This window comes from Gorilla gorilla, chromosome X (genome assembly GCF_029281585.2).
Source record: "Gorilla gorilla gorilla isolate KB3781 chromosome X, NHGRI_mGorGor1-v2.1_pri, whole genome shotgun sequence".
NCBI lineage: Eukaryota > Metazoa > Chordata > Mammalia > Primates > Hominidae > Gorilla > Gorilla gorilla.
The window spans coordinates 82,988,914-83,002,313 of record NC_073247.2 but is presented as its reverse complement, the minus strand read 5'-3'; positions in this window follow the sequence as shown (position 1 = coordinate 83,002,313).

Below are 13,400 nucleotides of genomic sequence, written 5' to 3'. Positions count from 1 at the left end.
GCCTCTGTCACTGGCTGCCAGACACTCTGGCTGCCAACCACCTGCCAGTCTGGGCTTCCTCCTGGCTTCTGCTGCATCCTGGTTACCCAGATGCTTGCTCTACCTGCCTGTCTAAATAGCTGGCTGAGGCTCTGCTTCTACTTCTGGGATCTTCTGCTTTACCCTGGACCATCTGTCTGCTCTCAAAGTCCTGACCCTCCCTGTTCTAGCATCCCCTGTCACCAAAGGAATCCAACTTCTATCACTGTCCTTCTAAAAGATAAGGTAGAGCATACTGATTAAATGCACAGGCTCTAGACTTTAATTTCCTAGATTCAAATCCCACTTCCTTCACTTACAGCTAGTTGTATGGTGTTGGGGTAAGTCACTTCATCTCTTTGAACCACAGCTGGCTCATCTGCAAAATGGGCATGATAATGATACCTACATCAGAAGGTCACTGTGAGATTTAAAGAAGATAACATGCTTAATATATACCTGGCACCTAAGTAAATATCCAAGAACTATTTTCTATCGTTATTGTTTTTATGTTTCCAGTATCTACGACAGAATTGACACTCAACAAACGTGTGTTGAGAGGGGAGAAGGAAAAGAAATAACAATCACTGGTTATTCCATTTCCTGATCAAAGTCGATTCCATTTGCTAATCCCACTCCCACCTCGGGAGGCAAATACCTTATCTCCATTTGGTTCTGTCACTCAGCTATTTCTGCAATCCCATGTCCTCTAGGAATCCTTTGCAGTTGAGAGCCAATAGCTTTCCTGGTCCCAATCTGCCTAGATAAACAAAAAACTCTCACGATTGCCCACTCCCACTTTTCATCTCAGTTACATGCATTTATCCTGATTCCTTCCCCCTGAAATTGCACTGACCCCAGATGTGTGTCTGGTGTGAACATTTGTGGATTACACATTTGACACATGAACCTACTTCTCCCAACACTGCATGTATGTGCTTTCTGCATTTTCTTTCTTTTTTTATTTTATTTTTTTAAGACAGGGTCTCACTGAGCGCAGCGGCACGATCTTGGCTCACTGCAACCTCCGCCTCCCAGGTCCAAGCGATTCTCCTGCCTCAGCCTCCTGAGTAGCTGGCATTACAGGTATGAACCATCATGCCCAGCTAATTTTTGTGATTTTAGTAGAGACAGGGTTTCACCATGTTGACCAGGCTGGTCTGGAACTCCTGACCTCAAGTGATCCGTCTGCCTCGGCCTCCTAAAGTGCTGGGATTACAGGCATGAGCCACCATGCCTGGCCGCTTTCTGCATTTTTAGTGTCACTCAGCCCTTGTTGTCTCTGATGGTCAAGGCAACGACTACGTGTAAACTAATGTGGACAGAGTCTTGGACAGAGAAATGCCTCAGAAATGTTTTGTGATGAAGATGAAGGAGAGGCGCTGGAAGCAGAAACTGGGGAGGGGGTAGGATTTGTGTCTCCACTTACTCTTCACCCCAGCAGGGACAGAAAGCATGCCTCCTCTTTCCTGTTCATTGGCTACATTCCTCTCTGAGGCCAGAGGGGCAAGCTGGACAATGCAAATGAACTTTGGATGAGACTTAGCCAAGGGGCCTCCAAAGGGAGAGCAGCGGGGCTGCTTAGGAGGGAATAAAAAAATAAGGTGGTCACCTATTTCTTAGCACCTTCTTTGTTTTCCCAATCGGCAAACTCCTGTCCTCTCCTGGAGATCCAATACCAAAATGCAAAAGCTCCCTCAGAATATGTGCCTGAGTCTGAGAGCACTTTGCAGACTGGGAGGCCCCTGAGTCTCTAGCCTTTGGTATGATACTCAGGCTCCGGGGAATTGATCCTGCACCCATTATTCACAAAGCCCTATACAAGGCAGTGTTAAACTTAGGTCAAACTGCAAGTTTTCAATCACATGCTTTAGCTGTGGGATAAAGAGACACAGCAGAGAAGTGGTGATGGTTGTGTGAGCATCAAAGAGCAAATGAGACTACAAGAAGCAGCCCAAAGGGGGCAAATTTAGCCAGTCTCTTGCCAACTTCTCACTATGGATGTTCTATTGGCTTCATTTGACCCTATCCAGGAAAGCTAGGATTTCTTGTGCAGGTGGAAGTCCATTCATTCGTCTATTTCAGGGGTCTGGGTCCAGAACAGCTTGTTAGTTCAGTCTCAGCTCCCTACTTTTCTTACTCCCCCTTCCTTTCCCCCTCCTCCTATTAACGACTGAAGGTCTGTTTCCTCTTTAGAGCTGCAATTTTGCATTTGCAGTCCCCGGCAAAACTGTCATACGTGCCCACCGCAGGCGCCCACTGCAGATGCCCGAGACCCAGAGAAATGTTTGTAAACTTTCAACCCTGACTGTACTCCCCCGGACTCCTCCCTCAGTGGGGCCGGCTGTTGGGGCAAGGCAGCTGACCTTTGCTAGGGACTCAGAGCTGCGGGGGGTCTGGAATTGAACTGGAAATTGAGTGGCAAAAGCCCCGCTGTCGTTTCTCCTGCCCCTGCTCCCACCCCGATCTTGTGGAAGAGAAAAAGCTCAAAGAACAGTGAGGGGTTAAGCTCCTTATAAGGAAATGAACCTCCTCTTTCCTGTACGGAAATTGTGCTTTTTGCTTCTATATGTTCAAAATACACTGTAAAAAACGATCCTCGATAGGATTCACCAAATCCACTTCCCTAGGGCGAGGCGGCGGAGGTGGGGGGGTGGGCCTCGAGTGGGAGCGAGGAGAGAGAGGACGGGAGGGGCGGGAATCAGGCGAGTGTGTGAACAATTTGAGGGATGAGTCATCAAAAACAAACTGGGAAAGGGAGCGGAACTAGTAATCCGAGCTGGGAAGCAGACGAACAGTCATTAGACGCAGATCGTGTCAATCACGTTTGCTCCGCAAATGACCTGAGAGCCTGCCGGGCCTCTCCGACCGGAAAAAGGGTTTTGGTGGGCGGTCTAAAGATTTTGAAATCGGAAAAGGCAGATCGCTAGCGAGCCGTCAGAGCAGCTTGTTGCAGCTCAGGCGGGCTCCGCAGAAAGATGGCGTTTGCTATCAAGGTCACATGGCCACTTTAGGGGACTAAAACGAAATACTAGCTGAGAACAACAGGAACTGCCAGCACAGGATCAGATTTTCAGAAGCAGTCTCAATTCTAAGTGTCTTTTTCTAATTAGAATCGTAAGCACATTTATTTGTATTTGTCCGAACACATGTCCTAAGTCATCAAAACTATGTGAAGGGGTGGAGTTTCACTGGGGGTCTTCTCTTTCCGGGAGCCTGAAAAGGATGGGAGGAGGGTGGGGGAAACCCAAGGGCCAGGGTGACCGCAGAACCGGAAAGCAGCACGTGCCAGGACAGAAGGCACCCACTAGGGTCTCTGCACTGAGAGCAGTATGGGAAACCGATTCCACCAGGGACTGTGAAACTCACTAGATCTGTTAGGCTGGTGCAAAAGTAATGGCGGTTTTTGCCGTTAAAGGTAATTGCAAAAACTGCCATTACTTTTGCACCAACCTTCAGGTTCGGGTCTACGCAGCTTTGTCTAACCTCTGACCTCTCATGAGTTGGGAAAGTTTACCCTGGCAAAAAAGGATTTGCTTAGGTGCCCTATACATTGTACCAGATAACTTCCTCTATGATTTTTTTTTTTTTTTTGAGATGGAGTTTTCACTCTTGTTGCCCAGGCTGGAGTGCAATGGCACGATCTCGGCTCCTTGCAACCTCTGCCTCCCGGGTTCAAGCGATTCTCCTGCCTCAGCCTTCGAAGTAGCTGGGATTACAGGTACCTGCCACCACATCTGGCTAATTTTTTGTACTTTTAGTGGAGACGGGGTTTCACCATGTTGGCCCAGCTGGTCTCGAACTCCGGACCTCAGGTGATCCACCTGCCTCAGCTTCCCAAAGTGCTTGGATTACAGGCGTGAGTCACTGCGCCCGGCCTCCTCTGTGGTTAAGCTTTATTTATTTAATTAATTAATTAATTAATTAATTAATTAATTTATTTATTTATTTTGAGATGGAATTTCGCTCTGTCATCCAGGCTGGAGTGCAGTGATTCAGCTCAGTGCAACCTCCACCTCCCGGGTTCAAGCTATTCTCCAGCCTCAGCCTCCCGAGTAGCTGGGGTTACAGGAGTGTGCCACCATGCCCAGCTAATTTTTGTATTTTAGTAGGGATGGGGTTTATTTTATTTTTATTTAGTAGAGGCAGGGTTTCACTATGTTGGCCAGGCTAGTCTCAAACTCCTGACCTCAGGTGATCTGCCCACCTCGGCCTCCCTAAATCCTGGGATTACAGGTGTGAGCCATCAGGCCCGGCCAACTATGGTTAAACTTTAGTTGATACAAGATAAGAAATGTGAACATTGTAAGCCCATTTGTTTGTGTGTTCTCTTGTTACCTTTTTTGGTTACTTTCTTATTCATTAGTGTCCTAGCAAATGTTACTTTTCAAAAATTGCAGCCTTGTCTTAACTAAAAGATAAAAAGGAATTTGTTTACTTCTTAGCCGGTACAGTTAGAGGGCATGCACTCTGGCAGCCCTATAATGTAGGGACCAGGGAAGAACTGAGGCAAATAAAAGTGGTGATCCATGAATCGAAGCATTCAAATCTAGCTGATGGTTTCTTTCTTTTGCACTTCTGCCATTTTCATGCCCCTCACCTGCAATTGACAATCCAAACTGAGAGCTGGTCCAGGATTCTCCAGCACTCAGAAGAGCCTGAGTGGGCACAACAGAAACTCAGACTTTAAGGGTACCTAGGAATGGAAGTAGTAGCAGAAGGATTAACCTTTTCATTAGCTCAGTCTTGTCCTTGCTCAGCTCTGGCCATCCCAGTTCAAGCCATCCCCTCAAACTATGCTCTACTAATACTCCTTTATAAGGTATCATCAGACCACTCCAGTTTTTGTTTGTTTGTTTGTTGTTGTTGAGACAGAGTCTCAGGCTGTCGCCCAGGCTGGAGTGCAGTGGCGCGGTCTCGGTTCACTGCAACCTCCGCCTCCCAGGTTCAAGTGATTCTCCTGCCTTACCCTCCAGAGTAGCTGGGATTACAGGCACCTGCCACCATACCTAGCTAATTTTTTGTATTTTTTGTAGAGACGGGTTTTCACCACGTTGGCCAGGCTGGTCTCAAAAATTCCTGACCTCAAGTGATCCGCCCACCTCGGCCTCCCAAAGTGCTGGGATTACAGGCCTGAGCCACCGCACCCAGCCTCAGTTTTATTGATCCTTTTGAATCTATTTAGGAATGGGGCTTGAGGGAAAAGGGGGCCACCATCTGTTCTGTTATCTGAGGCACCGTTTCTCCCTCCCCTAACCTTTAAGAGGGGCTGTAGGAGTTCTAAATGTAGTTTCAATAAACAGGTTTCTTATGGAGGAGCTATTCTAGCTCAGTCATTCTAGAATAGTATAGCCCACTCAGGAAGAAACAACATTTAAACTTGAGCTCGGGGGGGAACAAGACTCATTTACTGTTCCTCCCTTGGCCACCCTAGACAATCATGACAATTTCTCTTGGTCACGTCTGAGAGAGAGGTGTTGTAATAATCTTTTGTGGATACTCAAGTCATCATAAGAGAATGTGTGGGGGTGGAGAGAGAGGGACATGGCAAACCCAGTCCTGTAGTATTCTGGGGAAAGTACTCTGGGGGAAGATACTCTATTTACCCCAGGGGTACTCTGGGGAAAAATATAAACTTTGGTAACATAGGAAAGGATGGCTATGAGGCCTGGTTCAGGACTTTCCCTTTCCTCCTCTTCTTTTCCATTTACATAGACCCCAGAGTGCCTCTGAATGGCTGGTTCTATCCTACTGGAAGGAAGATAGCCCCATCCCTAGATGCTGGGAAGCAGTTCAATGCTCTTGATTTAGGAAGGAGGGGGAAGGCGGCTTCTACACAAGGGCGCTATATTCTGTCTCGGACACCAGGTGGCACCAAATCATAACCATAGGTCCAAAGAAACCATCAGGAAATGGACCTTGAGAGCCCTTGAACTATTTTCCTCTCCCTCCCCACTCCCCACATGAAATTGAAGAATATGAAGCCTTTCAGATATGGTGGATGACCCTCCTTCAATGAAAACTCTTGAATTCTTAAGCCAGAGCCACTTCCAGCTGAAGATTTTTAGGATTTATTATTATTATTTTTTGAGAAGGAGTTTCACTCTTGTGGCCCAGGCTGGAGTGCAATGGCGTGATCTTGGCTCACTGCAACCTCTGCCTCTGGGTTCAAGTGATTCTCTTGCCTTAGCCTCCTGAGTAGCTAGGATTACAGGTGCCCGCCACCACACCCAGCTAATTTTTGTATTTTTAGTAGAGACAGGGTTTCACCACGTTGGCCAGGCTGGTCTGGAACTCCTGACCTCAGGTGATCCACCCGCCTTGGCCTCCCAAAGTGCTGGGATTACAGGTGTGAGCCACCGCGCCTGGCCGATTTTTAGGATTTAAATGTGGCATTAGTCCCTGTTCTTCCCAGAGACCTATTTTTCAGCTTCAGAAAAGGAAAAAGGTGATTTTCCTAGAACCTTTCTGGATGCCACCACCCTCCAGAAGAGTTGTTTTTCTCCAAGGAGGTCAGTTGAACAACAGACACGAGACCTCAGAGGCTCTGCTTAAATTCTAGTCCTCCTTCTGAAGGACTGAATGCTCTACCCTGGGCATGCTGAAAATGACCGTGTCTAAAAAAGTTGTGATGTGGCTGACCAGCCTCATTACTTCTTACAATCAAACAGGCCTGCTTCCAGCACCGCAGACGCGTTCCATAAATACCCATCCCTAGACTCCTCCACCTGGAATGCTGTCCTCTCTCAGCCGTGTCCGTCTGTCAGATCCATCCCATTTGTCAGGGTACAGATCAAACTCTTTGAAGCCTCTCTTTTGGTTCCCCCCAGTCTGAAGGGCCTGCTCCCTCTTCTGAATTACTGTAACAACTTGGGCCATTTTGCCCTGTTATACTTTATACCACGGCTATTTGTGAACATATCTCTGCTACAGAACTGTGAGCTCCCTGAAGGCAAAGACTATGTCGTATTTATCTTTTTATAGCCTATACTGAGGAACACAGTAGGCACTCAGTCATAATAATAATATCTTACATTTGTATAATGCTTACAGTTTCCGAAGCACATTCACATACATCTTCTCATTTAATCCTCACAACAACTCTGTGAGGTAGGTGTAATCATCCTGTCCCTATTTTACAGATGAGCAAACAGACTCGGAGATGTTAAACCCTTCAACCAAGGTCATCCAGCTAGGAAGAGGCAGAGATGGATCTGAATGCAGGTTTTCTGACCCTATAGTCCAGTTATTTCAACTTTCTACATCTGAGCTGTTGGTTGGAAAATTCCTTCTTGGAGACTGAAGCCACAGGGCTTATCCTGGGGGCTGGGGAGAAGGGAGGAGAAGATCTAAAGGTCAAACTCCTCTCCTTTCGTTCCCACTCCCTTCTCCTCCCCGCTCCGTGTTTCCAAAAAGAATTTCAGAATGCAATCTTGTTTTGTTGAAGAATGCCCTGGCGTGAGATGTCCTTGTAGATAAGAAGGAAAAATGTGGGGTGAAGACAGGACAGTTGGGTGTATTCACAGCTGGTGACTAATGGATCTTTGTCAGCCTGGAGGGAGGTCCTTTGCCTAGCCAATAATTTAATTAATGACTTGGATGAGGACATTGATGACGTGCTGATCAAATTTGCAAATGACATGAAGCTGGCTTCAGAAAGATCCCAAGAGTCCATAATGAACCAGGAAGATGAAATGTAAAGTTTCATAATCAAGTTTTTAAAACCAAATGCTTAAGTGCAAGGTAAGAGAGACATGTGTGAAAAGGTTTTAAGTGTTTGGGGTGATTGTAACCTCATTATTTTTGACACTAGCTGCCCCAAATGCTAATATGTTAGGGTCTGGAATGGGGGAGATTACAGTTCTGCTTTCCTCTCTGCTCATTAGACCACAGTGGATGACTGTCTTTAGCCTTGGATTACCATATATGAACAGGGATGTTAGCAACCTGGAGCGTGTACAAAAAGCAAGAGACCAGGAGTGTGGGAAGACTTGAAAATCATTGTGTATGAACGACTGGAGCTCTTTAACCTGGAGTAGGGATCAATAGGGTGATGATGGTGGTTCAGGATCCAGTTTTCAAATACAGGTTCAAAATATTGGGGTAGGGCAAGGTGGTTCACACCTGTAGTTCAAGCACTTCAGGAGGCCAAGGTGGGAGGATCACAAGAGCCCGGGAGTTGGAGACCAGCCTGGGCAACATAGCGAGACCCCTTCTCTAGAAAAATATTTTTAAAAAATTTTGGCTGGGTGTGATGGCGCACGCCTGTAATCCCAGCACTTTGGAAGGCTGAGATGGGTGGATCACAAGGTCAAGAGATCAAGACCATCCTGGCCAACATGGCAAAACCCTGTCTCTACTAAAAATACAAACATTAGCCGCATGTGGTGGTGTGTGCCTGTAGTCCCAGCTACTCGGGAGGCTGAGGCAGGAGAATTACCTGAACCCAGTAGGCGGAGCTTGCAGTGAGCTGAGATCACACCACTGCAGTCCAGCTTGGGTGACAGAGCAAGACTCCATCTAAAAAAAAATAACAATTTAAAAAAAATAAAAAAATTTAAAAATAGAAAACAATACAAGTATTGGAAGATTCCGCATATAGAAGGGGGATTCACCTTGTTTTGCTTTGTAACAGCGTGCAATCAGGAGCAATGGGTGGGTGCTGTGGGAAAGCTGATTTTGAATCAACATAAGGTAGAACTTCATAATGGTTTGAGATGCTATAATATGCACTAGTCTTTTTGGGGAGGACAAGAATTTCCTATCAATGGAAGTATTTAATATTTAAGCAGAGGCAAAATAACTACTTGGCAAAGAGATTGCAGAAGGGAATCAAGCACCAGATCATAAGGGAGGGGAACTAGGTAACCATTAAGGCTGCTTTTTCTTTTTCCTCTTTTTTTTTTTTTTTTTTTTTTTTGAGTCAAGGTCTCTCTATGTCACCCAGGCTGGAGTGCAGTGGCTCGATCACAGCTCACTGCAGTCCCGACCTCCTGGGTTCAAGTGATTCTCCCACCTCAGCCTCCTGAATAGCTGGGACCACAGGCATGTACCACCACGCCTGGTTAATTTTTTTGTTTTTTTGTTTTTTTTAGAGACAGAGTGTTCCTATGTTGCCTATGCTGGTCTCAAACACCTGGGCTCAAGATCCTCCCACCTCGGCCTTCCAAAGTGCCGAGATTATAGGTGTGAGCCACCGCACCTAGCCTAAAGCTACTTCTGACACTATAATTTTGAAATTCAAGTTGGGGGGGTGGTTGGAGGCGAAAATAGTTTTAGCCCTCAGAGTAGGTACCTCTGAACTAGTTATTATCTCTGCTTCCAGTCTTTCCTCCTCTAATTCACCTTGCACGTAAGCTCTAGAAATATTTTCTTGAATACTCTACCATGAGACCTTCCAGCTCAAGTATGATAGAATCTCAGTAACCCTAAAGGTCATCTGGTTCAGTCTTTTATCAGATGCTTTCATTGTCTGCATCATCCACATGGAGTCCCTGCTTGAATATTTCTGGTGATGGAGAACTGCCTACTTTTAGGGGCAGTCCATTTTAATTGCAGAGAGTACTACTAATACTAGAAAGTTCTTCCCAAACACAGCAAAATGCTTATGTTTAGATGTTGGGATTAGGACATTTTTCTTCTGTTTTTGAAACTGTTGGTAATACATTTTAAAGGACTTCAAGAGGCTGGAGTCAGGAGCTGAAACTTTTATTATAATTTTTCATCATAAAAAAGGAAGGAAAAGGAGCATCTTCCTTATGTTGAACCCAAATCTGCTTTCCTATAATTTCCATCCATTAGATCTTGGAGCCCTGAAGTCACGCAGAACAAATCTACTGTGAGCCCAGTAATTACTCACTGACAGTAGACAAATTTCTCCTGGGATTCTTCAGTCTTCTCACTCTTCTCTGGATATACTTTTGTTAACATCTCCCTTGAAGTCTGGTGCTCATAACTGAACACTGGGCATCAGATGTGGTCTGATCAGTGCAAAGTAGCACAAGATGATCACCTCCTTTGTTCTGAAAGTTGTACTCTTAGTAATATGGCCCAAGGTCACAATACTTTTTACAGCAACCAAACCACACTTTCAACTCATGAGCTTTCATTCACTCTAAAACGCCTCTAAGCCACATCTCTCACATCTTACATTTGTACTGCCACATTTTGAAGTTCAAATAAGGGACTTTACCAACTTTGTGTAATTCGTAAATTTGATCTAGTGACATTAAAACAGAACTATTTTGTATGTAGTCATTCAACCAGTTAAGAATTCGCCTAGGTTTACCTTTACCCACCCCACATGTATACATGTTTTCCCAAAAGCATTGAGAGAATGTTTGGTTGAACTCTAGATACGCTGTGGGTGATAACTTTTCCCTCCTCTACCTGTCCAGTCACTCTGTCAAGGGAAATGAACCCAGTGGGGCATGATTTGTTTTTCCTGAATCCATGTGGGGACTGAGTGATCGTCACTTCCTTTTGTAAGTGCTCACCAACCATCCTTTTAATCATTTGTCCTAGAATCTCGCCCTCAATCAATATCAAATGTATTGATCTATAATTTGTGGAGTTTACCTTTTCCCATCTGTCAAAGTGGGGCCATGTTTACCCATCTCTAGGCTGCAGCACGTATCTCTTCCCTTCTTCATGGGGTTTTCAGGGCCACCACCAGTTGTCCTGCAATTTGAGCTGCAAGTCCTTAAGTGCCCTGGGATGCTACTGACTCAGACAATGAGATGCAGTTACTCAAGGCAGCTTACGGCTCTCTTGGACTAGACTGCCTTCAGGAGTTTCTCTCTGGTGTTCACCTTGTCCTTTCTAGTCTGAAAATCATTTTCCTTGCAGAAGAGAAGGAGTGAAAGAGGAGCTGAGGAGGTTTTGTTTTTCCACCATAAAACTATTGGCAAAAGAGTTCAGTCAGGGTGTCCAGTTGCTTAATCAATAATTGCCAAACTCTTCTGCTGTGAAGATCTTCATGAGCTGCCTTACCAAGCTGATTTCCCACCATTTTGGCCCATCCCCTCAAGCACACCTAGACTTTCTCATCTCCATGATTTGGCTGAGGTTTCCCTCCAATTTGGAATGCCCACTACTCTACCCACCCACCCCAATCCCATCATAGCCTTTCTTACAGTTTCTCCAATCCGTTTAACCTTTACCATACAATTGAAGCACATGCATTTCATTCATTTGATTGTGGTTCCGTTTTGTCTTCCTGACAGTACACAACCCAAAATAGGTGTCTTCTATCCCCCACAGTATGTAAACTAGCACAAGGCCAAGCCTACAGTCCTGGTAACCATACTTCAAGCTATGGAGATTTCCACAGTGACCAACCTCTGACCCTTCACACACACTACAAATTCAGATCATATGATAGCTGTGTCCAACTCCTTAAAGGACTAAAATAGAAACCAGATAAATCTAGGGATGTGGACTGACCGAATCTAGGCACTAATGCTTTTTGCAATGTTAAATAAATCCAAGTATATCCTCAGCTTCACTTCAAACAAGGAGCTGGGCATTTTAGCTGGACCCAGGGCTGGCCATCAGCAACAGGGCTGAGAACCTGAGGCTACAGGGGCACAGAATTGACTGTCAATTAGATTGAAATCATGCCTGTCTTGGAGGTCACCTCTTCCACCTAGACCTTTCAAAGGTGTGAAGACCAATTGTAATCTCTCACTGATGGATCCCTAATAGGATTGGAGCTGGTTTTGCTATGGCGCCTTGAGTTCTTAGAGGAGAGGCAGTGTCTAAATCGTCCCAAAATAGAGAGCACTCCTAACTTGGAGGTACACTCCCCACTACAGAACAGGAGGCCAGGTATGGTCTCAAATAGGAGGCCACGTAATATCTCAAATGGAGCAATCAAAGGATGGAACATAAGAACAAAGACTCAGAATTGACCTCAAAAGGTCAATTGGGAGGCCGAGGTGGGAGGATTGCTTGAGCCCAGGAATTTGAGACCAGCCTGGGCAACATGGTGAAACCCCATCTCTGTTAAAAAAAAAAAAAAGTCATATAATCTAGCTCTCTGCTTTCAGGAAGATGAGAAATACCAGTGCTTCCCTTAGTAGCCATTCACTCAATTTGGCAACTGCGATTGAGAACTCACTAGGTGCTTGTGATCATTTCCTATTCATAGCAAAGTTATTCCTTGTATTTCACTTGATCTCATTTTCCCCTCTATCATTCTCAAAAGAAACGGAGAACAGGTCATCAGCTCTGTCCTTATTTAGGAGTTAAATTTTGAAGATGGGTATAGCACACTTTTCACATGGTAGGTGCTCTACAACCATTGAATGTTACCTCATCAGCTTTTTCCTTTCTAGATCACACACACACACACACACACACACACACACGCATGCACGCACACACAGCACCTAGTCCTGTGGCATTATTTATGCTCTTCTCCAGACCCTCTCTAGCTTTCCACTTATGCTAAAAATGTGTTGGCCAAGGGTAGACCCATCATGCTTTGAAAGGTATGACCAATGGCAGGTAGAGTGGAACGAGTTGAGTGGGACTATGGCAAGGGTCGTGTAGTGCTGGGTGGCATTCTAGGCCTGTTTCTAATACTAACTGTGACGGGCTTTTCTGGGCCCATTTCCTCAACTATAAAATAAATGGGTTGGACTAGATGACTCTCGGGTGACTTCTGGTTCTAAAACTCACACTTGGATGACTTCTCAGATCCTCCATGCTGTGTTTTTGTTACTATATGCAGGATCCACATTAGTTTTGGAAAAAAGAAAGGAAAGAAGGGTGGGAGGAAAGGAGGGGGAAAAACCAGTTTTACACCATGGACTCACTTGTGATGTACCCTGACACCATCTCCCCAGTTCTTCTTCTTTTTAACTATACTTGTGTCAAGTCAATCACTGCCCATCTCCAGTGTACCATATTAGTGTATTAGTTCTAGGTTTTGGTCTTTGTACACACTACCTGTGTTCGTCCTCTCTGAACATGGTCCTCCTTGTGATGGTTCATCTCCCTCATTTTGTCAGGGTCATTTGAAGAATTCTATTCCTGCTTTCTGAGGTATCAGCAACCCCACCCAACTATCATACTTGCCGAGCACACTCCCAGTTCAGTCTTTCAAGTCACTGAGAATAATATGAAATCCCATAATGCTAACCCTGTGGGGCCCCACTGAATCCATGCCCCAGGGTTGATAGGGAGTCACTGATCACAATCCTGTAGAAAAATCGCTCCCAGGGCCCCAAGGACTTCTCCAGTTCTAATTCACAGAGCAGCAAACAAGTATCCCTGGGGAAGGAGAGGGCCTCTGCTCTGTCAGTCACTCAAGGCCAGGGAGTCCACGTCTGACGCTGCACTGGATTCAGATAGGAGAAAGAATTTCAGCATGTTAG